General features: G+C 42.3%; 1 protein-coding gene across 1 annotated transcript in view; it reads left to right on the top strand.

The window, feature by feature from the left end:
- The first annotated feature begins 6,737 nt into the window (after positions 1-6,737).
- Positions 6,738-25,726, top strand: part of PRICKLE2 (prickle planar cell polarity protein 2) — a 174,236-nt gene continuing 155,247 nt past the window's right edge. Inside the window, exon 1 of the mRNA XM_063703891.1 lies at positions 6,738-7,035. The gene's annotated coding sequence lies outside the window, so the exon portion shown is untranslated. The remainder of the gene's footprint in view (positions 7,036-25,726) is intronic.

Here is a 25,726-nt window from a genome sequence, read left to right as displayed (position 1 = left end):
GGCACCTACCACCATGCCCGGGTAATTTTTTTGTATTTTTAGTAGAGACGGTGTTTCGTCATGTTGGCCAGGCTGGTCTCAAACTCCTGACCTCAGGTGATCCATCCGCCCCAGCCTTCCAGAGTGCTGGAATTACTGGCATGAGCCACCACGCCCAGCTTTATTCATTTCCTTTTAACTGCTGAGTGCTATTTCATTGTGTGGATGTATCACAATTTGTTTATTCATTATAAATAATAATATAAGGTATATTCAATATGACAAATGACAAACATGGTACTTAGTGAAAGCAGATTTAGCAGATACACTGAAGGTGATATGCCAATGACTGAGTTTTGGGGGGGATTGAAACTAGTCTAACAAATGTATGTATTACAGAGTTGTTTGAGTAGGCCGTCTTTTAATTTCTTATCTATACCTTCAACAGTGCATTTGATTGAAGTATAAATATGATTCCTGTTGTCTTAAGTCAGAATATACCTTTTGGGTTTTTTTGTTTTGTTTTGTTTGTTTGTTTTTGAGACAGAGTCTCACACTGTCACCGGGGCTGGAGTGCAGTGGCGCAGTCTCGGCTCACTGCAACCTGTGCCTCCAGGGTTCAAGCGGTTCTTCTGCCTCAGCCTCCTGAGTAGCTGGGATTACAGGCGCCTGCCCCCATGCCCAGCTAATTTTTTGTATTTTCAATAGAGACGGGGTTTCACCCTGTTGGCCATGCTGGTCTCGAACTCCTGACCTTGTGATTCACCTCCATCAGCCTCACAAAGTCCTGGGATTACAGGTGTGAGCCACCGCACCCAGCCTTGATTCTTAAAGTAACCCAGGATCTCCAGAGCATCCTTTTCATGATCTTCTCACTTATTTTCATTCATTCCCTCCTTCCTTGCTTCCTTCCTTCTCCTTTTCCTTCCTAGCCTCCTTCTCACTCTCTGTCTCCTGTCCCTTCCCCCTAATATTTCACTGGAGTTTATATAACTGAATTAATTAGACCTATTTCTCAAGGAGTTGGTTTTCCAGAAAATTCACTTTGCAGTTGGCATGACAGAAGAGCTGGCATATTAATCAAATGCTACAATTTGTTCTTTGTATCTGAATGAGGCTGAGGTTGGACTTACTGCTTATCTGTTGTCTGTTTTTACCATTCTGTCCTTTGCAGCCAAGGAGCCTGGATTGGATTCTTTGTGATTGGACTGGGTGATGGTTGTAAGTGTTGATAGATTGGGCATAGACCTGCTGAATGGGGACAAACCCTATCTCCTTAGTTACTGTTACAGAGTCCCCAGGATATAAAGTGTCTGTATGAAAATAAATAAGAGCTTTTCTTTTCCTTTGTTTGGCTGATGATATCTATACCATTTAATAGAATAAAATGATAAAAATCTTTGTCCTTTCTTAAATAACATGTTAATTGCTGTTTTATGTATTTGTTCATTTTGTGTTTCTGAAATATATTCAGTTTATAGACATTTCTGTCCCTCAATGCATTTTAAATTCTCAAGCATCCTCAAATTATGTATATTGAATATAATCTTGTATATGTGGAGGGGGATACACTTTGTAGCTAATGGGGAGATCAGAGTTACTAGCTTTCTCCATTTAGTCAGCTTGTTGCAGAATACAAAGGCTGCTCAAGGATTTGAGTTCATATCTTAAAAGCTCATCAGAAATATTCTAAGCTATAGATTTTTTTCTCTCTCAGCAACATTTCGGATATGGAGGTTCTCCTCGGTTGCCCTTGCAAGTGTTGCTGAATTTAAATGCCACAGGAAAAAAGAAAGATCTGTTCTGTTTTTTCATCTGTGGAATGAGGGGGTTGGACTAGATGGAAGGTGTCAAATTTATAGCATTAGTGCTGTCACTCCTTATCCATCCACATGACAGACATCACTAACCAATCATAGCGTGCTTTCCTGCCAACGCAGCATGACTTCTTGTGAAGTCAGCACTCCAGGAAGCCACTACTAATCAATTGATGCTAGCCCAAGACATGAGATCTATTTCCATTGTGAAACAAGTGGTGTTTACTCCCAGGAGTATACTCAAGATGGTTACAAAAGTTAGGTACTCATTGGACAGTAGAAGGAAGAATGTCAGAATGCCTTGTTTTTCAAGAAAAGAGGATCTCAAATTACTACATTTTATGCTCCTGAAGGCAGGGATTGTGTTTTAGTCTTGTTTCTCCCTGTGTACCCAGCCTACATGGTAAACTATATCTCATAGTAGATACTATATTAATGTTTGTTATGTAGTGCACGAAGGAATTAATGGAAGAGCATGCCCTTGCCCAATTCTTTCCTAAGACTTTACAGTTCAGTGCTTCTTCCAAAGGGCAGGCACAACCTTTGCCATTACTGAATCTCATACACTTCAGTTCCGGCAATTCCCCCAGGTTGGCTAGATAGGTCTGTGTTCTTCTCCACCAAGCACTGGCACAGCCCGGCAATGTTTGGCTGGACTTTACAAGTTTCTTCTCTATCTATCATCCCCATCATCCACAAACCTATTGAGTAATGCTGAGGAGGGCCCATTTAATCCTCCTCCTGCTTGACGCTGAATTCTTTCAACTTGATGTGTAATTGGGAATCTGAAGGTTTAATGATATGAACAAGAATTTTGTCACAGATTCAAGATTTAACACTGGAGAAAATCATTTATTTGACACTTAACATAGGAAGCCCTTATTAGTTGTATTTTGGGAAGTAGATTTGAAATTATTTTATGGAAAAGACCAGGTCTGATAACTCTGTATTTTGGTGATGATATGTCTTTCATATGATAGATACTCAGTAAATGATTTATATTTCTCAGGGTAGTTTCATGAAAGTAGACTGAAGTCTCTGTCTTTAACTGTTAGAAGAGAATCATCTTTGAAAACAGAAGGGTTTTTTTTTTCTACCCAGGCACTGGATTTTATCTAATAATAATATTGGATACCTATTTAGTAGAAATTAATTATGGGCTAGGCACTCTGCTACATGCTTAATATATATTCTCAAAACAGCCCCAAGACTAGTGATAAGAATTCCATTACAGATGAGATAAATGAAGCTTGGAGAAGTTACACAACCTGACCAAAGTCACAAGATAATAAGTGGCAGTACTGAGGTTTAAAGGCAGATCTGATTCTAATCTTTTCCCCTAAAGATACCAGGTCCCTCATTGTAGATGTGACTTCCTGCAAGAAGCCTTCCCTGAGCTACCACCTCTCCCTGCAAAGCTAGTTGAGACATTCTTCCTCTGAGTTTCCATAGCAGTTTCTATTCCCTTATTATGACGTTCTCCATTGCGTGATAGCTGCTTCTACCACCAGAGTAAGACCCCTGAGGGCAGGGACTTGGGGCTTTTTGTTTTGTTTTGTTTTCTGTTTTTTACTGCTTTTGTTTGGTGGCTGAATAAATGCATCTTTCCCAGGAGATCTCTGCCACTTTGCCCTGGGCACCTGGACACCATAGAATACAAAGCTAAGTCTTCAAGAACATGCTATTGTTTTGTATTCCTTATATTTGGGGATGAAAAATTCAGGAAAATAGAGTCCAGCTTCAAATGTGGGATGGCAGAAGTTGCCTCTCTTCCGGACTACAAAGTGCCATCTGCTACTTACCACTGTCATTGCATTATCACACCGCTTTATTTTTCCCCACTTCAGTTTTTTATTAACTGTTGTTTTTTGAATAATTAATACTTGCAAATGTTCTATGTTTATCCTGTTTGAGATGGCTTGTGCTTCTTGAATGGGAGGATTCATGATTTTTAAAAATTTCAGAAAATTCTCAACCATCATATCTTCAGTTATTGGCTCTTCCTGATTTCTCTGGTCTCTCCCTATGGGAGTCCTATTACACATACATTGGGCCTTCTCATTCTATTCTCCATATCTCTTTATCTTTCAGATATTTTTCAACTCTTTATCCTTTTGTGCTTTATTTGTGTAGTGTCGTGAGATCTACTTTTCTCTCTTTACTAGTGTCTATTTAACCTGTCCTTTGAGTTTTTAATTGTAGTGGATCTATGGAGAGGAGTAGTCATCATGTCTTGTTTTTTAAGGGTTTCAATTTTAGCTTCAGTGTTTTAAATCCTTATAAACTTTCTCATTCCATGTTCCTTTTCAGAATTTCAGTTGTTTTATGACCTGTAATTCTTGAGCCTCTTATTCTTTTGTTTGTTGACTTGTAACATCAGTTTCTTGGATGTTGTATAATTTACCGTTGGGATCTCATGCTCGTGGGATTGGTTGTAGCCTGGATTGTAGAAGTGGCCAGAGAAATCTTCATTTGTTTCTATAAGGCATTCCTGGCATGTCACGAACAGGACTAATTTTAATATTAATTTTTTTAGTCAGAACTTCCTGATTTTGACTTTTGTTATTCCTAGAATCTCATGAAAGACACAGCCCTAGGATTTCTCCTTCTCAGTTAAAACATTTCCCTCTCACCCACAATACAGGTAGAGACAGACAAGTTTTACCTAGCTGGTTGTCAGTTTTTCCAATCTATTTGTTCATTGACGGTGCAGCCCTCAGTGAATATTTTTGGCTTTCTACAAAGGTCTTGTAACAGCTTCCTGCTTCTTTTTGTCCCAAGGCACTGTCTGTCTCCTGTGTGGGCATTACAGTCCTAACCCCTAGGGAACCAAGACAACCCTTTTGTCTGCCACCAACCACTCTTCCCTCTCTCTCATAGCCACAGCATAACTTTGCATGCTTCTTACTCTTGTTTTTAATTACCTCTTTATTTCTTGGTATTTTCCTGGGTTTTTTTTTTGTTTGTTTTTTTTGTTTTTTTTGTTTTTTACGTAAGGTCTCATGCTGTCACCCAGGTTGAAGTACATTGGTGCCATCATGGCTCAATGTGGCCCTGAATTCCTGGGCCGAACCAACCACCTCAGCCTCCTAAGTAGCTAGGACTACAGGTGCACACCACTGCACCCAGTTAGTTTTTTATTTTGTGTAGAGATGGTGTCTTGCTATGTTGCCAAGTCTGATATTGAACTCACGGCTTCAATGATCCTCCTGGTGTGGCCTTCCAAAGTGTTGGGATTACAGGTGTGAGCCATCGTGCCCAGCCTTCCTTTCTTTATTGTGAGTCAGCTAGGCATTTAAAATAATTTTTGTTATATTTTATCTAGCATGTCTAGGTATTTGAAGAGTTGGAATTTTCAGGTTGTCATCATTTGCCATTTTGCCAGAACCAGGACCTTATTACAAGCTCATGGTAAAAGGTTCAAATAATATACAAGGACATATGATGAAACGTCAGTGTCCTTATCCTCTTAGATCTGCCTAGGCCTCAAATCACCTTGTCAGTAACAACAACCTTTATCATTTTCTTAGGCATGGTTCTTGAAGTACTTTTTGCATATACAGCATATGTATGTGCACATACGTAATACATGAAGATGTTTTGTGCCAGCAGAAATATGTTTTACTATCTGCACTGTACTTGGCAATGTATTGTGGAGCTCAGTGCATACTGGTGCACTTAGTTCTTCCTCTTCTTTCTCATGACTGTGTAGTATTCTATCATATGGATGTATCATAATTTACTAACGTTGTCCTCTATTATTGGATAATTATGTTTTCAGTTATTTTGATATTATAAACTATCCTACAATAAACATTCCTTTACATATGTCTTTGCTTGTATATCATTTAGCATAATTCACTTCGTCTGTTTCCTTCTCTCCCCTCCTCCGCCTGCCACCACTATGGGTTACTTGTGGTCAAGGACTTTATCTTTCATTGATGATCCTAGTACCTGGCATGGGGCCTGGCACTGAGCTGGCACTTAATTCACGTTTGTTTCATTAATAACTGTGCTCACTACAAAGTCAAATCCGCAGTCAGACTCAGTCCAAATCTCCAGCAAATGTATTTTAATTGCAGTGATAACAACAGCTGTTGACTATTCAGGTGTCCGAGGTTATTGACTGAGCGCCTCCTCTGGACTAAACATGAGCTCATGCAATCTTTACTACAACCCTTTGAGATGGTAAATTTCATGATCATGCTTTACAGACAAGGAAACTAAAATGCAGGTTACCTACCTGTAAGAGGGAGAGTCCGTATATGAACACAGTTTTGTGTGAAATTAATGCCTGGCCTTTTGACTACTCTCTTAATTAACAATTGTACTGGCACAGCCAACATGGGACATATTTCCATTGTTCATTCTTTCGTGTATTCATTTATTCAATCAATCAACAAACATTTACTGAGAGCTCACGACGTTCCAGGTAGGGAGTGATATGTCTTGATAAAAACATTCCTACCTAGGTAGAATTTACAGTGTAAAGGGAGTGACAGATTAAGCAAAAAAGTGAAAATGTGATGAGTGGCTGAAAAGAGACATAAGCAAAGGCTTTAGGAGCACCAACAGCAGAGAGCCACGAAGGCCTCCAGTGTCTGTGATAAACTGGATGAGCCTTGAAGGACAGCAGTGGGTTGAGGGGGGCACAGGAGGGGTGAAGCCTAGGAGTCCAGCATGCCCCCTGTTCCTTGTGTGCGTGGCACAGTCGAATCTTTCTCTTCCAGCCACTGCCAGCTCTCAGGACCTCTGGTCTGAGGGCCAGAGAGCCTGTGTCCTTCTGCTTTTGAAAGGTGGCTCAGCACTCCATTAGCCCTTTCTAATTTTAAAGTAGTAGCTCCCTTGATTGAAATCTCAATTTGGGAACAGGCCTAGGATTGGCCTGTGGCTCGAGATTTTCACCAATAAGCGGAGTGGGAGGTGGGGAGGTGTCCCTTTAAGCAGCCGGGAGGCAGCCCAGAGAGCTTGGAGCTCCTCTACCCAGGACCTGAGCGATTTTCCTGGATCCGGAGCTGCGCACAGAGCAGCTGCCGCCCCGGGAATGTTACCCGCCTTGTGCGGAGCCCCTGCAGGGCCCCCTTCGGCTCCGGGCAGTTGGCTGCCGACGCCCCGCTGGGTTCCTTAGCTGCGGCCGCTACCCCTGCCCCTGGGTCTCCATCCCCCTTTCCCCGGCTCCCCCCAGTTTCCCGGGCCGGCAGAGGCGCCGCAGCGTCGGAGCAATGCAAGGCTAAGCCGGGTAAGTGGCCCCCCCATAGCCGGGGAGCACAGAGGGCGGCGCAGGGGCATGTTTGCTCCTGGTTTCAGGAGCTCCCCTGAAAAAGGGGCCTTGCAGCTGGAAACTAAGCTCTGGGAGAGATGCGCTTTGCCACCCAGACGCTGGGAAGTCAGGAGCCCCGCGGTGGGGACCTGGTGAACTGAGGGTCTGAGTGTCAGCCACCTTTCGCGCAGCCACTTTATTAACCAGCAATGGTAATCATAATATCACGAGGCGATGGTGGTATTATTGTATTAGGACTACTTAAGAGGGGACATGAAAACATCCCTGGACTTGCTTTTTAAATAGCCTTTATTCTCTTAGAATTCATTTTCCCCTAAATATTTAAAAGGTATTTACTGTTAATGACCTAGTTATTTTCTATTCAAAATATTTCTTAACATCTCCAGGAAGATCTGCTTTAAAACATGACTTACTTCTTCCCACATACCTTTATATTTTGAGCTTATATCCCCGAAAAGATAAAAGTTGTTTATTTTCCCAGAACTTTAATAATCCATTTCTTTGCTTCTTGGTGGACTTCGGTAATGAAGCAACTCTGGATTTGTTAATGTGTTCTTTCTGAATTGGGGTAGGTGGAGAGGGCCCTTCTCCTAGCCCTTCCTAGCTCTACATGGGGGAGTGTATAGTTTGGAGATGAGAGAGTTAATTCTTACTTTCCAAGTTGCCAAATGCACCCTCTCAGATGCTGGAAGAGTCAGGACTTGGTGAAGGTTGGGATTACAAATCTGGGGTGCCTGGGCAGCCGTGCCCTGGGAAATTTTAAAACCAAAATAATCAGGAAAGATTGTGGGTAGGTGCTGGGTAAGATTTAAAAGATGAGGTTTCAGCTCCCCCCACCCATCTGTTCACTTGTGTGTACCTAAGCAAGAGGTTGAGAATCGAATGCAGAGGGTCAGAGTTTACTTTTTTTTTTTAAGATGAGGCAGCTGGAAGACATGCCTTCCAAAATTGGAGCAGAGTCTGATGTGTGGATTGCCAAATTCCATTTCCGCCCATATTAAATTATTTTGGCTTCTAGAAGCCCTTATTTTGCTGGGCTGGCCTTTATTTGCAGTTGTTTAGGTGGTGTGAATCATTTGTATACTTTGAGTTCCCTGCTTTCTGTACACAAATGTTTTTATCTGTGCAGCTAGTTGAGTAATTAGAGACATGGACATGGCCCTGTCTGTACAGACAGAACAAATACCACTTGGGGAAGATCTGGGCCTTTCCTTTTCAAATCATCAATTGCCAAATCTTCCCAGCCTGTTGGGCAATTCAGATAAAGGTGTCAAGTGAGCTGGGCAGTGAAGAATTTATATATGCAGCTAATTCTGCTCATCCTACCATAAAGCATCTTCCCATGGGGCCAAAAAGTGGGGGTTAGGGAGGCATATAAAAATGATCCTGTGTTCTTAAGTCACTGACTACCCAGCTCTCTCTGGATTTCTGAGAACCTGCCAGGAGAAACTGTTGACTGGATGGAAGTTTCAAGAAATGCAGAACAGAAATCAGGACAAGCCCTCCTTGAGCAACTTTTATTTCTGTTTGGAGGAAAGGAACACTTTGTTAGAATAACAAATTGTGGCTGCTTTTCAAGACCAGAAAACGGTTCTTCTTCTGAAGGCAGATTCGTTTTAAGAGTGTGAATCATTTGGTTTAGCTTTTTTTTTTTTTCTTTTGCGGTGGAGGCTTGGAGATGATTAAACGTCCTGTCTGCAGGAAATTACCAGGAGATTTGAGTATTTTCCTGAATCAGCCTCAGATGGTACACAGCTTTGGGTGTAATACAAGAAAGCTGTGTTACAAGGCAGTCTTTCCTCAGTGATACCCTCAATCTCACACAGGCTTTCAAGCCTCTGCATCAACAAGGCTTTTATTTTTTATTTTCGGGGTTGTACTTCCATTTAAGAAACTGAAATAACTCTCTCATTCCCTCTGTGAGCTTAAGATGGAACTTATTTTTGAGACAGTTTTATCGAGCCCACTTCCCCACTAGCCTCCTCCCACTTAGCTTCAACAGGAAAAACTCTTGGCTCCTTTTCCCAAGATTTCTTTTAAGCCAGAATTGTTATCCTTAGGGACACAGATGTCTCGAGGAATGAGAGAGGTGCAAAGGTTTGAACTAGCACTCACCAATTTGGTGGTGACATTTATGGTCTTTGTAGAGCTGTTTGCAGAGCAGGCTAAGTGGTCCTGTGTTGGGTTTGCCCTGAAGTGCATCAACAATATAGAAAATGGGCAATGAAAAGATGGTAAGGGGCAACTGAGGGACATGCGTGCTGCTTTGTGTAGCTGTGTATGCAGAGATCTGTGGGTTTTTAAAAATAATTTAGAAAACCAAATCTCAGAGATGCTGTGCTCCCCAGGCTGTTTTTCTTAATCTTTCCTGAAAAGTACTCAGTCACATTAAGCACTTCCTATCACTGTCATAAAGTAGGAGAGCGCTAGGTGAATATAAACTCTGTGCGATATTCTGATGTCAATGAGAGGAAGCAGAGGGAATGATTTTTTTTAGCTACTAAAACACAGAATGGTAATCCTAGTTGAATATAATGAGACTTTATGGAAATTGTGTTGAGGGTTTAAATGTGATGTTCCAAAAAAGTTTCTTTGATATTTTTTATTTTCTCAAAATCTGAATGGTGAGGAATTCTTTTCTGGGATACTTAGCATTTGATTGCCATTCAGTTGTTTTTGTTTGTTTGTTTTTTGTTTTTCTTTTTGCTTTGTTTTGTTTTGTTGGTGATGTTTTTTCATATCCTGCTCCTCTGTGTGACCAGCAAAGGAAGGCTCATTTTTGCAAAGATTGTAATCTGGACAACTTCCAGAAGAATGGAAGATGTAGGGGTAGCGGAGGGAACAGACACAGATACTGTGGGACTCAATGTCTGGGAAAACTCATGAATGATCTCCCTGCAAGATTAGCCCAGAGGCCTTTGAGAATTGCTTCATATTTGACTTTTAACAGCCAGCCTGTGTAGAGAAATCCTTGTACCTATCACTAGGGTCTCTCCCTCTTCACAAAGCATCTTCCCAGGCAAGATGCTAATCCACAGGGAGCGTGTACGTGACATTGCTTATCACATCTTTCAAAGGTTGCTTCTTACTACTTTTTCTTTAAAACAGCTACTATTTGATCTCTTGGGAACATTTGCAAAAGGTTACTCTGCATTCACCCAGGCTGCTGTAATTAGTCACTGGTTTTGTTTTATATTTTCTGATGATTGAGGCTCTGTTCAGGCTTCTGGGGATAAGCAAACATCTGTTGAGTTGGATGTTAGATAAATTCTAATTTTGAACACTAAGTTGTCCAGGCTGGAGAAGAGGTCTCATCTTGCCATATTATAAATGATAACATCAATAAACAGAATGATGCCTGTTAACTTACTGAGCTTTTGCCAACCACAGACTTAATGTCTTACCAGTCTTTCTCAGACTTTATAGTGCATAGGGATATCCTTCAGGGAGTCTATTTCATAGGTCTGTAGTATGACCTGGAAATCTGCATTTAAGAAATATCCAGGTGGAACTCTGGACTTTATCTTGAGAAGCACGTTGCTGTTTGCTCTTTATTACTGAAAAACCCTTACGACAACTCTATGAGGTTTGGTGCCATCAGCCAGCCTATTTCACAGATGATGAAGGATAAGCTCAAAGAGGTTTGGTAACTCCCCTGAGACACGGGGCTACCAAGTGGCCATGCGGGGGACCTGGACCTACAACTGTCTAATTCCAAGCATCTACCTAGGATGCTTCTTAAATGCAGCCTGTGCTCTCAAGCATTTGCTCTTGGTGGATTGTTGGCGGGTTGCGGGGCGGGGGGCGGGGGGCGCGGTCTTCTCTTTATAATTTGTACCCAGTAACCACCCTTCCCACTGCCCTGCCGCCACTCTGCCAAAGGCTGCTTCTGTAGGATGCTGGCATTCTGTAGACAGCAGTCCATGAGGTCCCCATTTAGACAATCCACTGTGATGGAATTGAGGGAGACCACATGGGGCAGAGGCCCTTGTGGCAACAACTTGAGGAGTGTTCAGCTCATTTGCCTTGGGTTCTTTAAGTTCTGAACCAAGATGACCCAAGATAAGGCTGGTTGACTGTGAAGTGCTTTTAATTCCTGCAGCTTTTGGAATTCTTAAGACAGTTATGTTTCCATCAAGGGCCCTTTCTACCTGGATGTAGGTGCCACTTTCTTTCCTCCAATCCATAATGCCTCCCACAGGATCCTTTCACAAGACCTCACCCTACACAGCCCCAGAAAGTTGAAGCCATTTCCTAATGCTCAAGGCCTGAGCTCACTTGCAGCCCTTCCTGCATTCTCTGTATATCCCCCCATTCTGAGTGTAATCCTGTGGAAAGTGAACTCAAAGGGAATATTGTAAAGAGGAGAGGCAGAGACTGAACAAAGCCTCATTTAAGCTTCTTGCCTGATTCTCCCTTGGCCTGACCTGATTTCTCCTACTCTTTGGGGCACATGGACCGGGAATGATTTTTCTTGCTTAATTGCTGCAGAATTGTGGATACAGGACAGACCACTTAACCTCATGAGCTTCAGCTTCATTATCTGTAAAATGGTATGTTCATGTCGACCCTTTCTCCTTCGGGTACAAGTGATGTAATGTCCAAGAAGGCACTTTGGACTTTGTTTAAACACATTTTGAAAACTTACTCATGTTGCCTTCTAGCAGTGGTTCTCTTACTGTGATATTGGGAATACCTGTTTGGTGAATTGCTCTTCTAAAAAACAAAACAAAAAAAGGCACCATGTGTGCGTGGAACATACGATGTTTTACATCTCCCTCTTGAGCCATCACAATTCAAAGGCTATGAGAAGGCCTGGAGTAGAGAAACCCATTGAGCCTTGATGTTGCATGTTCTGTGCTAATGTGACCCTGGAACCCCCTTTCAGCCTCACCTCTTAATGTGCCACAGAACACACTTGGGGGAAGCTGTTAAACTTCAAAACGGTGGCTCCACCACTTATTAGCAATGGGACAAGTCATTTACATCTCTGAACCTCAGTTTCCTTGTCTGTAAAATGGAAATAATTGGGACACCTACCCTATGGAGTTTTAGGGAGGGTTAAATATGTTAAGAGATGTCAAGGCCACCCTGTGCCTGTCAGCAGGGTTTGTCCCAGTGGATCATTCCCTCCTCTTGCTTCCTTCTATAACTTTCTGTCTCCTTCTTACTTTATCTTCCCCCTACCTCCCAATTTCCTTTGCTGCTCTTTCTCCTCTTCTAATTTTTTTTTTTAGGTCAGCCGCTCCTGCCTCCTTCCTGCTTGCTCATGTCTTTTTCATCTTTATTGCTCTCTTGTTGACGCCATCCAGCCCATGGCTTCATGTTACACTGGACTCTTGACTAGTGGAGTCACTTCTCCAGCCTGGACCTCTCTCCTGAGCTCCAGACTTAGATACACATCTCTTCTCAGCATCTTCATTAGATGTCCAATCGGCTTCTCAGACTTGCTGTGTCAAAACATAGTGCTAGCTTTTTCCTTTCCTTAAGCCTTGACTGTTTCAACAAATGGCACCTCCAGCTACCCAGTTGCTTGAGCTAAAAACTTTTGGCACCTTTGATTGTTCTCTTTCTCTTTCTCTTACCCTCCCATATCCTATCCAATGGGAATAAGTCCTTTCAGTTCTACTTCAAAAAAATACCCCGAATTGTAGCAGGTGAGGGGGAGAGGGAGGGAGGACTGACTAGAAAGGAGCTTGAGGTAACTTCCTGGGGTGCTGAAAATGTTTGATATCTTGATAGAGTGTGCGTTACATGGATATAGGCATTTTTCAAAATTGATGAGACTCTGCATATAAGGTCTATGGATTTTGCTGTATGTAAATCACACCTCTGTAAAAAAATATGATAGAAAGGATACATATCTCAAACCTCCACAGGTCCAACTTTAGTCCATGCTGCCATCATTTTTCACCTTGATTACTTGACAACCTTTCCAAACACCTAGTGGTTCTGAAGCTTAAATCACATCATAACATGACCCTGTTTAACACCTTCAGACAGCTTCTCATTGCAATAAGGACAAAACCCAAATACTTTGCCGTGACCTGTGAGACTCTCCCACCTTAGCAAGTTCTAGCCCGTGCCTACCTCTCAAGGGCATCTTCCTACCTGGCTACTGGCACCCGTGCTTCAGTCACAGGCCAGACCAAGTTTCTGCCTACCTCTGGGCCTTTGTGCTTGCTGTTCTTTCTGCTTGGAATGCTCTTCCCGTAGATCTTTGCCTGGCTAGCAGCTTCTCATCATTGAGATCTTAGCTTAAATGTCCTTCTGTCAAGAGAACTTCCTGCCTAGCCTTGCTCCATGACTACACTCCACAGCCCACATTTTTCTTGGCCACATTATCTTACCAACTTTTCTCCAAAGCACTTTCCAAGATCCAAAATATTTTATTTTCAATATGACAAGCCTGTCCCTGTCCCTTCTTGTCCCTTAAAGGCAAGGATTGCATCATTTAAATCCCATCTTCAGTGACAGTACCTTCCTTCTAGGAGGGCTCCCTAAACAAATTTTGACTGACTGATTAACTGGTACCTGGGCCAGTGTCTAACACTGCAAGAAAATTATTAGGAAATTAAAAATTTTTAAGTTATTTTTATTACTCTCCTTGTTTCCTCATCTCTCTCTTGCTTCCTGGGGGATGTAGAGATTAATGTGCTTCCCCATGCTGCTAAGTCCATACACTTCACATTTCTGTGCCTTCTTTTTCTTTATTAATTGTAAACCAGATCAATTATAGTTGCCCCTTGTGGAGGTCTGTAAACCCCTTGGAGTGAGACATTATTTCAGCACTCTGTACAAGTGAGGCATGAGTGTCTCATCACCTTTTAAAAATTGCAACCCTAGCTAATGGTTTTCTCTGAAGACCCCAAGCTTCTGAACTCTCCTGCCTAGGAAGTCTGATCAGATGCAGCTGTCCTGGGAATTGATTTGGGATCCAAAAGTTTTTAAGATCTACTACAACTCCCACAAATGGCTTTGGAACTCAGAAAACAGTAAACATATATATTTTTTAATCTGTCAGAGCTGATCTTTCCCAGGGAACAAAGGTTGAACTGTATGTTTAGTGCCCCAAACGTGCTCTTCTCTCTGGCCCCAAAAGCCACAACCTCTCACTGAATGTTATTGGTGGAGTACTAATTTAAAAATCAGAGCAAAGGGTTGTGTATTCTAAAAGTGGAAAAAAAACATCAACAGATATTGGCAGGGAAGAGGATGTCCTTCCCCGGATGAGAAGAGAGTAATGCAGGCATTTCTGAAAACCCATAAGCCGTGGTTTATTTATTTGGACTGTTCATTGAGTTACTAAGACAGGAATAGCACAGAGGTTTTATTTGCCTGCAGCTCTGGTTAAAAAGAATTAAAGGGGCCCCTTCAGGGCTTAGGGAAATAGTGCTGCGATTGATTAGCAGTGTCTGCCATGGGCAAGAACTGTTGTTGTACATAAAGAATTAGAGAATGTTAGATTTGGAATGAACCATGGAGATTATCTAGTGCAACTCTTGCCCTCGTAGCTGCTGCACTGTGTTAGGGGGCTTTAGAAGAATAATCATGAGCTTGGCAAAGTGATAACTCTTAGCTTTTCAGGCTTTTGTTCCCTCTTGGGTCCCGTCAGTGTGTTCAGTGTGGTGTACTGCAGCACTTCCTGAGAATGTGCCAGGGGAGCCTCACAAGAGAATTCTGAGGCTGGTCAAGTTTGGGAAAGTCTATGGTACCATATCTCGTTCTCAAAGATTCATAAGGGACAATAAGCATGACATAGGGCCTGAGAAGTCCAATCATAAAGAAACCCACTTAACATTGTTTTCCAAACCTGGTGATTCTGGTGTGTTTTTCAAGGACACCTGTTGCCATTTTGTAGAACACTCTGTTTAGATGCTGCTGTGTTATGTTTAGGGAGAGTGTTCATTTCCTAGGGCTGCTGTACCAAATTACCACAATCTTGGTGGCTTAAAACCACAGAAATTTATTCTCTTACTGTTCTGGAAGCCAGAAGTTTGAAAGTCAGGGTGTTGGCTGTCTCTGGGAGAGAGTCTGTCCCGGCTTCTTGTGGCTGCCAACAATCCATCCTTGGCATTCCATGGTTACAGCCGCATCACTCCAGTAGCTGCCTCCATCTTCACATTGCTTTCTCCTCTGTGCATGTGTTAAATTTCCCTCTGCCTCTCTAAGGATACTTGAGGTGACATCTAGAGCCCACTTGTATAATCTACATAATCTCTTCATTTCAAAACCTTCAATTTAATTATATCTGCAAGGGCTTCTTCCTCAAATATGTTACGATTTTCAGGTTCTGGGGATCAGGACATGGACATATATTTGGGAGGCCATTTTGCAACCTACCACGGAGGCACATTGACTCAAGCATTAGGAGACTTGGATCAAGTTCTCACTTAGCTACGAGCTCCTTGGTCCCAGGAAGAGGCAGCAAGGGTGTTTAAACCAGGAGTCAGGCCTATTTCCTCACCCCTCAGAACTTCAGCGTCCTCAGCTATTAGTGGGATATACCTGTATACTTCCTAGGCGTATTATAAAATTAAATGAGATAAAACTTGCAGTGCACTTAGAACCAGTGAATATCAAGTAAATATTGGCTTACTGTTATGTATTTTTACTACTGCTGTGTTGCTGCCACTGTTATCATGTTCCTTCTCTTTGAGTCTTATTGTAAAATGAAGTGATTAAGGCTAACTCTGGCCCAAGAATTGTCAGGGATCCTTTCAAAATTAGCAGACTGTGGGTTCCAGATCTCTCAAAGGCCACATTACATCTTCTAGATCTTTTCACTGAAGTGTAATATATCCATATAGGAGAGTGAACATATCATAGGTGTTCAGCTGAATGAAATTTCATAAGCTAAATATACCAGTGTTACCAGCACACAGAATCAAGAAATAAAATATTACCATGCCCACAAGCCCTTTTTGCACCCCTACTTAATTCTAACCACTCTCCTGATTTCTTTCTTTCTTTCTTTCTTTCTTTCTTTCTTTCTTTCTTTCTTTCTTTCTTTCTTTTTTTTTTTTTTTTTTTTGAGACAGAGTCTTGCTCTGTCGCCCAGGCTAGAGTGCAGTGGCATGATCTCGGCTCACTGCAAGCTCTGCCTCCCGGGTTTGTGCCATTCTCCTGCCTCAGCCTCCCCAGTAGCTGGGACTGTAGGCACCCGCCACCATACCTGGCTATATTTTTTTTCTTTTTTTTAGTAGAGACAGGGTTTCACTGTGTTAGCCAGTATGGTCTCGATCTCCTGACCTCATGATCCAGCTGCCTTGGCCTCCCAAAGTGCTGGTATTACAGGCGTGAGCCACCGCACCCGGCCTCCAATTTCTAACATCATAGATTTTATCAGTTTTTATACCTTACATAAAGGGAATTATACAATATGTACTCTCACATACCTGGCTGCCTTTACTCAACATTCTGTTTGTGAGATCCAATTGTTTTCTTGTGTATAGTTGTAGATCCTTCATTTTAGTTGTTGTGTAGGGTTCCATTGTTAAATAGATCAAAATATATTCATTCAATTGTTTCTGGGAGTTTCCTTAGTTTCTGGTTAGAGGCTATTACAAAAAGTGCTGTTACGGACATTCTAGTATATATCCTTTGGGAGTGCATGCAATGCTGGGACAAAATCCACAGTACTTTCATCCAAGATGTCTTCCCACCCCCACCCGCTAATTGCTTGCTTCAGATGCTTTGCAACATGACAGCTTCTTATAACCAAGGGTATCTTAGTCTGTTTGGGCTGCTGTGACAAAATACCATAAACTAGGTAGCTTATAAACAACAGATTTTCTTTTACGTTCTGGTGCTTGGAGGTTCAAGATCAAGGTGCCTGCAGGTTCGGTGTTTGATGAGGGTTTGCTTTCTGGTTCATAGATGGTGCCTTCTTGCTGTGTCTTCACACAGTGGAAAGGAAGAGCTAGCACTTTGGGGTCTCTTTTATAAGAGCACTAATCCCATTCATGAGGGCTCTATCCTCATGACCTAATCACCTCCCAAAAGCCCCATCTTCTAATACTATCACTTTAGGGGTTAGGATTTAAACCTATGAATTTGAGGGAGAAGGACACAAACATTCAAACCATGGCAAAGGATAATAGCTGATTAGTAGGGATGATTCTCATCCTCTGGCCCACCCACTGCCCTCCCAAGCCATTGGCCATGCCTACATTCTCTTGATGTGTTGAAATCTTTTGAGCCACCACTCTTTCCATAAGACTTTCCCCTTGGCTTGCCTTCCAGTGGGCTGGGACTGGATGTGGTAATTTTGAAGGAGTAAACACCCAGCTAAAGACACAACTCCACCTTTCTGCATCCCACTCAGGGCCACCTCATTCATTTGCTCACACCCCCACTGCCATTGCCAAGTCAGCCTTTTCTTCCCTGACTGCCTTAAGGAGAGACATGATGGGCTGCACATACGCCTTTTCTTCTCCATCAGGCCTCCACTGAACTGATCCTACACTCCCGTTTCATACTCCCAACCCCAGTGTTTGGAACAGCCCAGACTGTCTTACAGATTAGAGCATGTCCAACTGAGGGTTGGGAACAGAAGGGTGGAGGGAGGAATTGGCACAAACTGGCAGAGTGATGTGAACATGAGCCAGAAGCTTGGCATCATTGCCCAAAAAGGTTGGGAACCACGGTTTAACTCAGCCAAATAATTTTTCTTATATAGGGGAAGGCTGAAACTCATGCTTCAACTGCTCCTGGTGACACATGTATGAGAGACTTTTCCTGGATCCCAAATGAATGGGTGAAGCATTACTATGATGTGTTGAATATCATGTATGTGACTTTGCCCAGGGTTCCATTAATTGGCACCAGGTTGGCAACTTATACATGTCAATTCTGGTATTGGGAAATATCTGATGGATATTAGACTCAGTTACCAAACCATTCCAGAAAAAATTTAAATGAAATTAGACTCAGTGCCAAAAAAGACTCATATCCATTTTGTCCCTTTGTGTTAGGTGGCCTTAAAAATGCATATGTGACTGATGGGGTAGGGAGGGAGACATGGGAGACGGTGCATTCTAAGTGTCTTTGTTATGCTGTCATGTTTATTTTTTCTTGCCTGATGACCAAGAAGTAGGAAAGAAGGTGGGGATGCTTGGAAGGGGTGAGGTTGACTCTGGAAATTTTTTATCTCTTTAAGTCAACAAAGAGTTAAGCCATACTTTTCTATAGGATTATAATATCTCACAAAAATGAATAAATAGTTGAGTAACTTTGTGCCAGGCTTTTTTGGAGATTTAATTATAGTAGCAGGTATCAGTTATTGAGTTATTTTCTTTATGATCAGCAGCATGTTGGAGACTTTTCTACATCATGGGTCAACAAACTTTTTCTGTGTAGAGCCAAATAGTAAATGTTTTAGGTTATGCAAGTCAAGAGGCAAAATCAAGACTAGTATGTAGGTACTTGAGTAATGAGAAAACAAATTTCTACAGATTTTTTTTGACAAAATTCAAAATACAATGATAATAATTGAGTATAACCTTTCCGAAATACAGGTCTCCTAATGAGAAGAATGGAATTCATTTTTGAGGAAGTGAGGTTTAGAGTTACTGTCTCCTATTACCAAATAGATTGCAAATATTTATCTATAAAAATCACTCTTAGCTCATGGGCCATATAGAAACGGGCTGTGGGGCTGGACTTGGCTTGCAGGTCATAGTTTTATTTACATTCTGGCTGAGCCTTATATGTAAGTAATGATCAAGTTGGACTGCACAGAACAGTGAAAACCTCCATAGTGGCATAAATGAGTCAAGCCTTTATTTGTCTCTCGTCAAAGAAGTTTAAAGGTGTCTGCCTAGGGCTAGTCTAGCAGCTTCACTATGTCACAGAGACCCAGCTTGCTTTTTTCCTGCCCTGCCAACCTCGGCATATGGCTCCCTTCCTCAGAGTCGCTCCATAGTTCAGCTGCTGCCACCATGTCTGCATTCCAGGCAACAAGAAGAAAAAAGGCTGGGAAGCAGTATACAGTTACTTTCTTTTAAGGAGACTTCCCCTTGTCTCACCCAATGCTACTACCATCTCCTTGGCCAGAACTTTGACATATGACCACACGTCTTTGCAAAAGAGGCTGAGAAATGCGGTTGTTTACTCAAGTTGTGAGTGTGCTTAGATGAAAACTGGAATCCTGCTACTGAGGAGGAAGAGGAGATGCTGAGGTAAGTAACTAGAGTTCTCTGTTATATTCAACAAGGTAGAAAATGAGCGCTAGAGAGATTTCCATCTGCCCTGAGGCCTTATGGCAGCAGACTGGGATTTGAACTGAGGCCTGCTTAACTCCAGGCTCTCCTCTCCCTCTCCCTGCATCTGCCGTCAAGCACTGTGAGGAGGTCCATATGCATCCTGCTAGGAATGAGGTGTGGTCTTGATTTGTATAAACCCTTGCTCCCTCCAAAGATGCTCCCAAGGAACCTATAAGGAAGGATGGCAACATTCCCCTTTAGTGGAGGGCCCTGTAAAAACTGAATCAGGGCACATGGCTGAGGTTGAAGCCTACACAGGGCCTCCTGATCACTCCTAAACATAAATGCAAATCTTGAGATTCTACCAAACTTTTTCTCTAGTCACATGGAACAAGAAGTAAGTTCAGTGACCAGCAAGCTCAGGCATGCACACAGAGAGTAAACTTGTGCATGGAGGGAAGACATGGGACATGGAATGAAAGCAGTAACTGGGTATGTGATCTTTTAAAGTGACCCTACTCACTACTATGGCTTGGAATTTGGCCAACATGGCTCACAGTTTTTTTATCCTAAATGGGAAAATGTGGGAGGTAGATAGGCGCTTTCAGGTTCCTTCTACATACATATGGGCATGTATATATCTAGCTGTTAGGGAGAATATCTAAATGCTGGCTAGGTACTGAAACATTTATCTCAGGTGATCTCACAGCAGTCCTGTAGGGGCATCATCATTCCATTTTTAAGGATAAGTAAATATGGTGTTGAGAGGTTAACATGCCTAAGACGATACAACTGGTAAGTGGTAAACCCAGGTAGTTGGACTCAAATCTTCATTTTCAACTGTACTATTTCTGACTGTAATACTAAAGGCAATCTGTGAGATAAAAGCTATGATAACCTTATCAACAAGACATGTGGGTTTACAACAGAAGGAATGATTAATTTTGACTTGAGAGGAGGGATCAAGAAAGCTTCCGTGAGGTGATGACATTTGATCTGGGCTCAAAGAATGACTAGGACTGCGTGGGTGGAAGAACAAAAATCCATGAAGAGAAATTATTGTTGGTCAAATGTATAATGTACTCTAATAATAAATAGTCCTGGCCAGTTAGGAAGTGAGAAATAGATTGAGGGTCCCTGTCTTTTTGTTCACCTTCCAAATATCACCATCACCATGAAAACAGCTGATCCATACTCCTGGGGCTGTTTCTCATCTAGGTGGTTTCTTGTCTAACTCTGTTTCAATCTTGTCTGTCGCCTTGGGAGACAGGAGCAATACCTCTTGCCAGAAGCTGAGTTGCACTGAGTTTTGATGCTCTGGTATTGAGTTGTTGCTTCCTCTTTCCACTGTATTCCTGACTTCAATTTGTCTAAACCTGGCTGTGTGTTAGTGTAAAGGAATCAAGCTCATAAATAAAATAGGAGGTGAAAGTAGATGTTAGTAATGAGGCTCTGGCTTAATCGCATCAGCAAGCTAAGGAAAGAGCCATTAAATATTTATCAAATTGTTGCATTAACATTTTCACTGTGCTTGCTGTGGACATTAGAACACTCTGGAGAATGCAGCTGTCTACCACCAAGCAAGAGGAAGGGAGTTGTGGCTGCCCCGAAACATATACCTGTATTATTACAAACCTCCATCCATCTGAAGGCCCCAAAGAGACTACATTAGTGATCACTCATCTCACGAGGAGACTTTGTTGAGGTTTCGGAGAGTGCGACAGTGCACAGGCGTTGATGGAGCTCCAGCAGGCCCCTCACCTTGAAACGCCTCTCATGACACTGGCCAGCGGATCTCATGCACATTCCACGCTACCCTTTGATTTTTTTCCAAGGTCACTGTTTCTTGAGAGCTTTGTTTATGATTAGTTTAACTGTGATAAACTGTGGTAAGAAGTAAGTCCTTGAATTTCTTCCCCCTTCTTCTTAGTTTAAGAATTCTTTAAATAAGGCTGTGTTTGCCTGGATGAGAGATTGCAGATTCCATCAGCAGATCCAGCACTTGTCTCACGGTTGCCTTCCAAATAAGGCATGTCGAAGGTATTCTACCAGTATAAGGTCTTGAGCCGGTCAAAGAACCAGTTATTATGATTTAAAAAGCAATTCATCTTCTAGAGTAGTGAACTTGGGTGTTATTTTTAGGCCAATCTTTTAATGTATGTGACATGCAAGAATAGGGTTTCTCATGTGAACTTCTTGAGGGTTCATGAGAGAGTAACTGGGGAAGTGGGTAGGGTGACCGGCAGAGGTAGGTGTCTGAACAGCTGTGTGATGGTCCCATAATTTAGTACTTTTGAACAAGAACTCAGGAGTCAAACATCAGTTCCAGTTTCAGCTCTGCCACTTACCAGTTATATGATGTAGAATGGATTACTTAGACTGCTGAAGTCTCAGCTTCTTTACTTATAAAATAGATTAAGTATGGTATCTACCTCAACAAATTGCCCTGAGAATGAAATGAGATAAAGCACATTAAAGTCATTAGCATAATAGTTGGTACACAGCAATCACTTAATAAATGATAGCTGTTATTATTTCCAGAGCTTTTATTTTTAACCTAGGGCTTCTAGTCTTTAAGATTTTCTGTAAGGTCAGGTGGGAGGTGAATCTTATACAATCAAGTTATGGAAAGTTGGAACTGGAAGGTACTCATAGATTGTCTAATCCAATGGTATGCAAATTATGACTCTCTGGCTGAATCCAACCTGCATCCTGTTTTCGTAAAGTTTTATAGGAACATATCCATGCCCATTTACTTTTGTCTTGTCTTCACTTGTCACACTACAAGGGCAGAATTGAATAGTCATGACAGAGACTATATGGCCCACAAAGCCTAAAATATTGATCCTGACCCTTAATGGGAAAAAGTTTGTTGACCCCTGATCTAATCCAATGAGGTTTTACCCCTGAGGAAATCAAGATCCAGAGAAAGGAAATGACCTGCCAAAATACATAACCAAGTCTTTCACAAAAGTTTCCTGACTCCCATGCCTCTTCCCACCGTCATGCGTCCTGGGTCCTGGTTTAGTAGGGAAGGGCTGGGGGAAAAGCTCATGCTGCTTGTGTGCTGAAAACTGTGGCAAAAGTTCTATTGACCATAAATAACCAATTTTGCCATGGAGGAAACCACTTTTTAGAGGTAAAGAATCGATGTTGGGATGATGCTGGCTCATGCCCAGTACTCTGTTACTGCATCGGCTGAGAGCTTCCAATTTTATGTTCAATTTTCTCCAACAGTTCACCCAAGGGATGTAGAGGGGTTGTGCTTCCAGCTGGCCCCCGTAGCATGTGGTTGACCTGAGTGGGCATAGTCAGTGGTGACCAAGTTTGAACTTTCCTGGGAGAAAGGAGAGTTGGTATAGGAGCCCTTATGGGGGTGCAGGGTGATTCGAATAAGCTTTTTTACCTCAGAGTATCTAATCATGGTGATTGCCTCACATTTTTCATTTTTAGTTTCCTGTTTGAAGCACTTCATTTAATCTTCCCAACAACTTTATCAGGTAGGAAACTATGGGTGTAGATTATGCCTATTACTTACTTTTTTTAGACCATGTTGGGTTGATTGAAATGCATTCTTAATCACTTTGCCATGTCTCCAGTGTGTTCCATTAAAATGTGAATTCACCCATAGGAAGGCCTGACCAGACAGGCAGTAAATGATGTCTATGTGCAAATGGCAAGAAGCCCCCATCCTTAGGTGGTACATCAGGGCATTTATGTCCCATGTGCATTGATGTGTCCCCAAAGCCTGGAACAGAGCCTGGGATGTAGTAGGAGCTTAGTAAATATTTGTTGAGTATTTGATGAACCAGATTTCATGATGTGAAATGTTCTTAGCTTAAGTCACCAAATATAACTAGATTGCTCTGCAGCAAGGGAAAACCCAGTCTGGATCAAGGGGCCCAGATGCACATTCAGAAATGGAACACTTGAGACTTGCAAATCAAGATGAAAGGCACTGAATAAAAGACACCTAGGTGTGAGCTAGCCCCAAACTCTGATGTCTGTCCAATCTTCTCCCCTGCCCTGTAAACAAAATGAACTCTCTGCTTCTTGACCAATATGTGAAGGGGAATCTCATAGCTGGCTCTCTCCCACCACACTGAAATTTTCCCTTTTTTGTCAAAGTCGGCTGTATCAGGATTTGTCATCTTATGCATACTGATTAGGTGTAACATGATTGCTTGGTGGGAACTTGGATTTCTTGCCCCCCGTCCCACTGACAAAGAACCAGTAAGGAGCCTACTGTGGTGGGGGAGTGGGAGAGGACATGCAGAAGTGGTGGCAGAGTGGGAATTGCCAGCTCCTGGTATTGTTTTTGACACTCAGATGCTCTCCTGATTCAAAGTGGACTGTGTTCCTTTTGTGTTTGCCTGGAGCAGGGACTACCTGGAGCAGGGATGATTTTGACTCATCTTTAAATGTTTCAAATTGCTAAGCCTTATATTGCTAAGCCTTTTAGTCATGGAAGTGAAGATAACCAGCCTCCCTCAGACTGGGCACCACATGTTGGATTGATTGATTGATTCATTTAATCAAAATATCTTTATTGAGCACCTATTTGCATATCCAACATGTGCACAATAGAGACAAAGTCCCTGCCCTCGTGATCTGATATGTCTAATGGGTGAAGATAGACAAAAAGGAAATATATAGCATGTCAGATGGTGACTGCTATGTTGCTGGGGGTGGGCTGAGGGTGCTCCTGCAAAGAAAATGTCAGGAAAGGCCACATTGAGTTTAGAACTGGAGGAAGTGAGGTGTGCTGGTATTGGGGGAGTATCTCTGGCAGAGGGACCAGCACCTATATTAGCACAATGCAGGAAATGCCAGTGTCTATAAGACCATGCCAATCTGGAAAAGGACTTAGGGTTTCACTCTGTGCTAGGAGGGGAAGCCCATGTTGGACTCCATGCACTACAATGATACAGTGGATAGATTAATCAGGCCTTTCTGGGTTGCAAGGTTCAACATCTCAAGTCAAACCAGTATAAACCAAACTACAAAGTGCCATGATCTCATGAGTGAGGCCTTCTAACTCTTTTAATGTTCTTATCAATGCCCTCTCCACCAAAAACACCTACTGATTGGCCCTGCCTTGATAACATACACTCATGGACTAATCAGGGATGGGGGAAGAGTGTGGGATGCTCTGGTTGTCAGTTTGGGTTGTATGCCCACCCCCATGCCAGGTAAACCTGGCCTCTGCAACAGCCCAGTAGTTCCTAGCTGGTTTGAACTCCCCACCTGGCCCACTCCCCTAGATATTTGGTAATGTCTGGAGACATCTTTTATTGTCACAATTTGGGAGATGAGGCCACTACTTGAATCTAATAGGTAGAAGTCAGAGATGCTGCTAAATATCCTACAGTACACAAGACAACCCCCTCCAACAAAGAATTATCCATGGAAAATGTCAGCAGTGTTGAGGTTGAGAAACCCAGATCTAACTCCATGAGGATATTACTCCACAGGAGAGCATGTATTGCAGGCCTGATAAAAGGCTGACTCTCATAGCCTTCCATGAAGCTTGCTGATTGGTGATGCTGTGGTTGAGAGGTAAGACCAGTGCTTGCTTTGGTGGTAAAAGAAAGGGAAGGGAAGTGAATGTGAATGTAGCATTTGAAGTCCTAGGTTCAGTTTTACCTCTGCTTCATAAGAATTTTCAGGCCTTGAGCAAGTCATTAAGCTTCTGTCAAACCATCTCACCAATCTCTGGGAGGGTTGAATTAGAAATGCCATGTGAAAGCAATATTGATATGCTACACATTGCATGCTCTCTAGTAAAAAACATATTGTGTGCAGGGCGCTATACTAGGCGCTATTTATTTCACAAAAGAGAGTCTCCACCTTCAAGGAGCATTTATTATAGTCTGGAAGATAGGAACATACTTGAACTACAAGACAGCAAGTAGAAAAGTAGCCCTTAAAAGGTGAGAGGGATTCAGACCTGGATGACATAACATTCTGGAGGTAGAATAGAACAGATGACCAGTAGGGTTCAAGGAAAACGGCTATGGAGTCTTCACATCATTTATTTTGTAACTTTCTTCCCCTTGGGGTTGAGCAATGTGGCAACAAGTGGTTCGCTGTGTGGTTCACCCATTGGTGCATATTAATCTTTTGTACTGAGCCTCCATTTGACAAGACAATGACAGTTAATATCTTGCAAGTCTACTACAGTTACTGTAGCAGCTATCACCCACATTGGATTGTGATATGGTTTGGCTCTGTGTCCCCACCCAAATCTCATGCTGAATTGTAATCCCCCCATGTTGGGGGAAGGGCTTGGTGGGAGGTGATTGGATCATGGAGGCAGATTTCCCCCTTGCTGTTCTTGTGATAGTGAGTGAGTTCTCATGAGATATGATGGTTTAAAAGTGTGTGGCAGCTCCCCCTTCACTTTCTTTCTTTCCTCCTCTGCCATGGTAAGAGGTGCTTGG

The sequence above is a fragment of the Gorilla gorilla genome, chromosome 2 (genome assembly GCF_029281585.2).
Source record: "Gorilla gorilla gorilla isolate KB3781 chromosome 2, NHGRI_mGorGor1-v2.1_pri, whole genome shotgun sequence".
In the NCBI taxonomy this organism is placed as follows: Eukaryota; Metazoa; Chordata; class Mammalia; order Primates; family Hominidae; genus Gorilla; species Gorilla gorilla.
The sequence above is the reverse complement of the archived record's forward strand: the minus strand, read 5'-3'. Positions and strand labels throughout refer to the sequence as shown.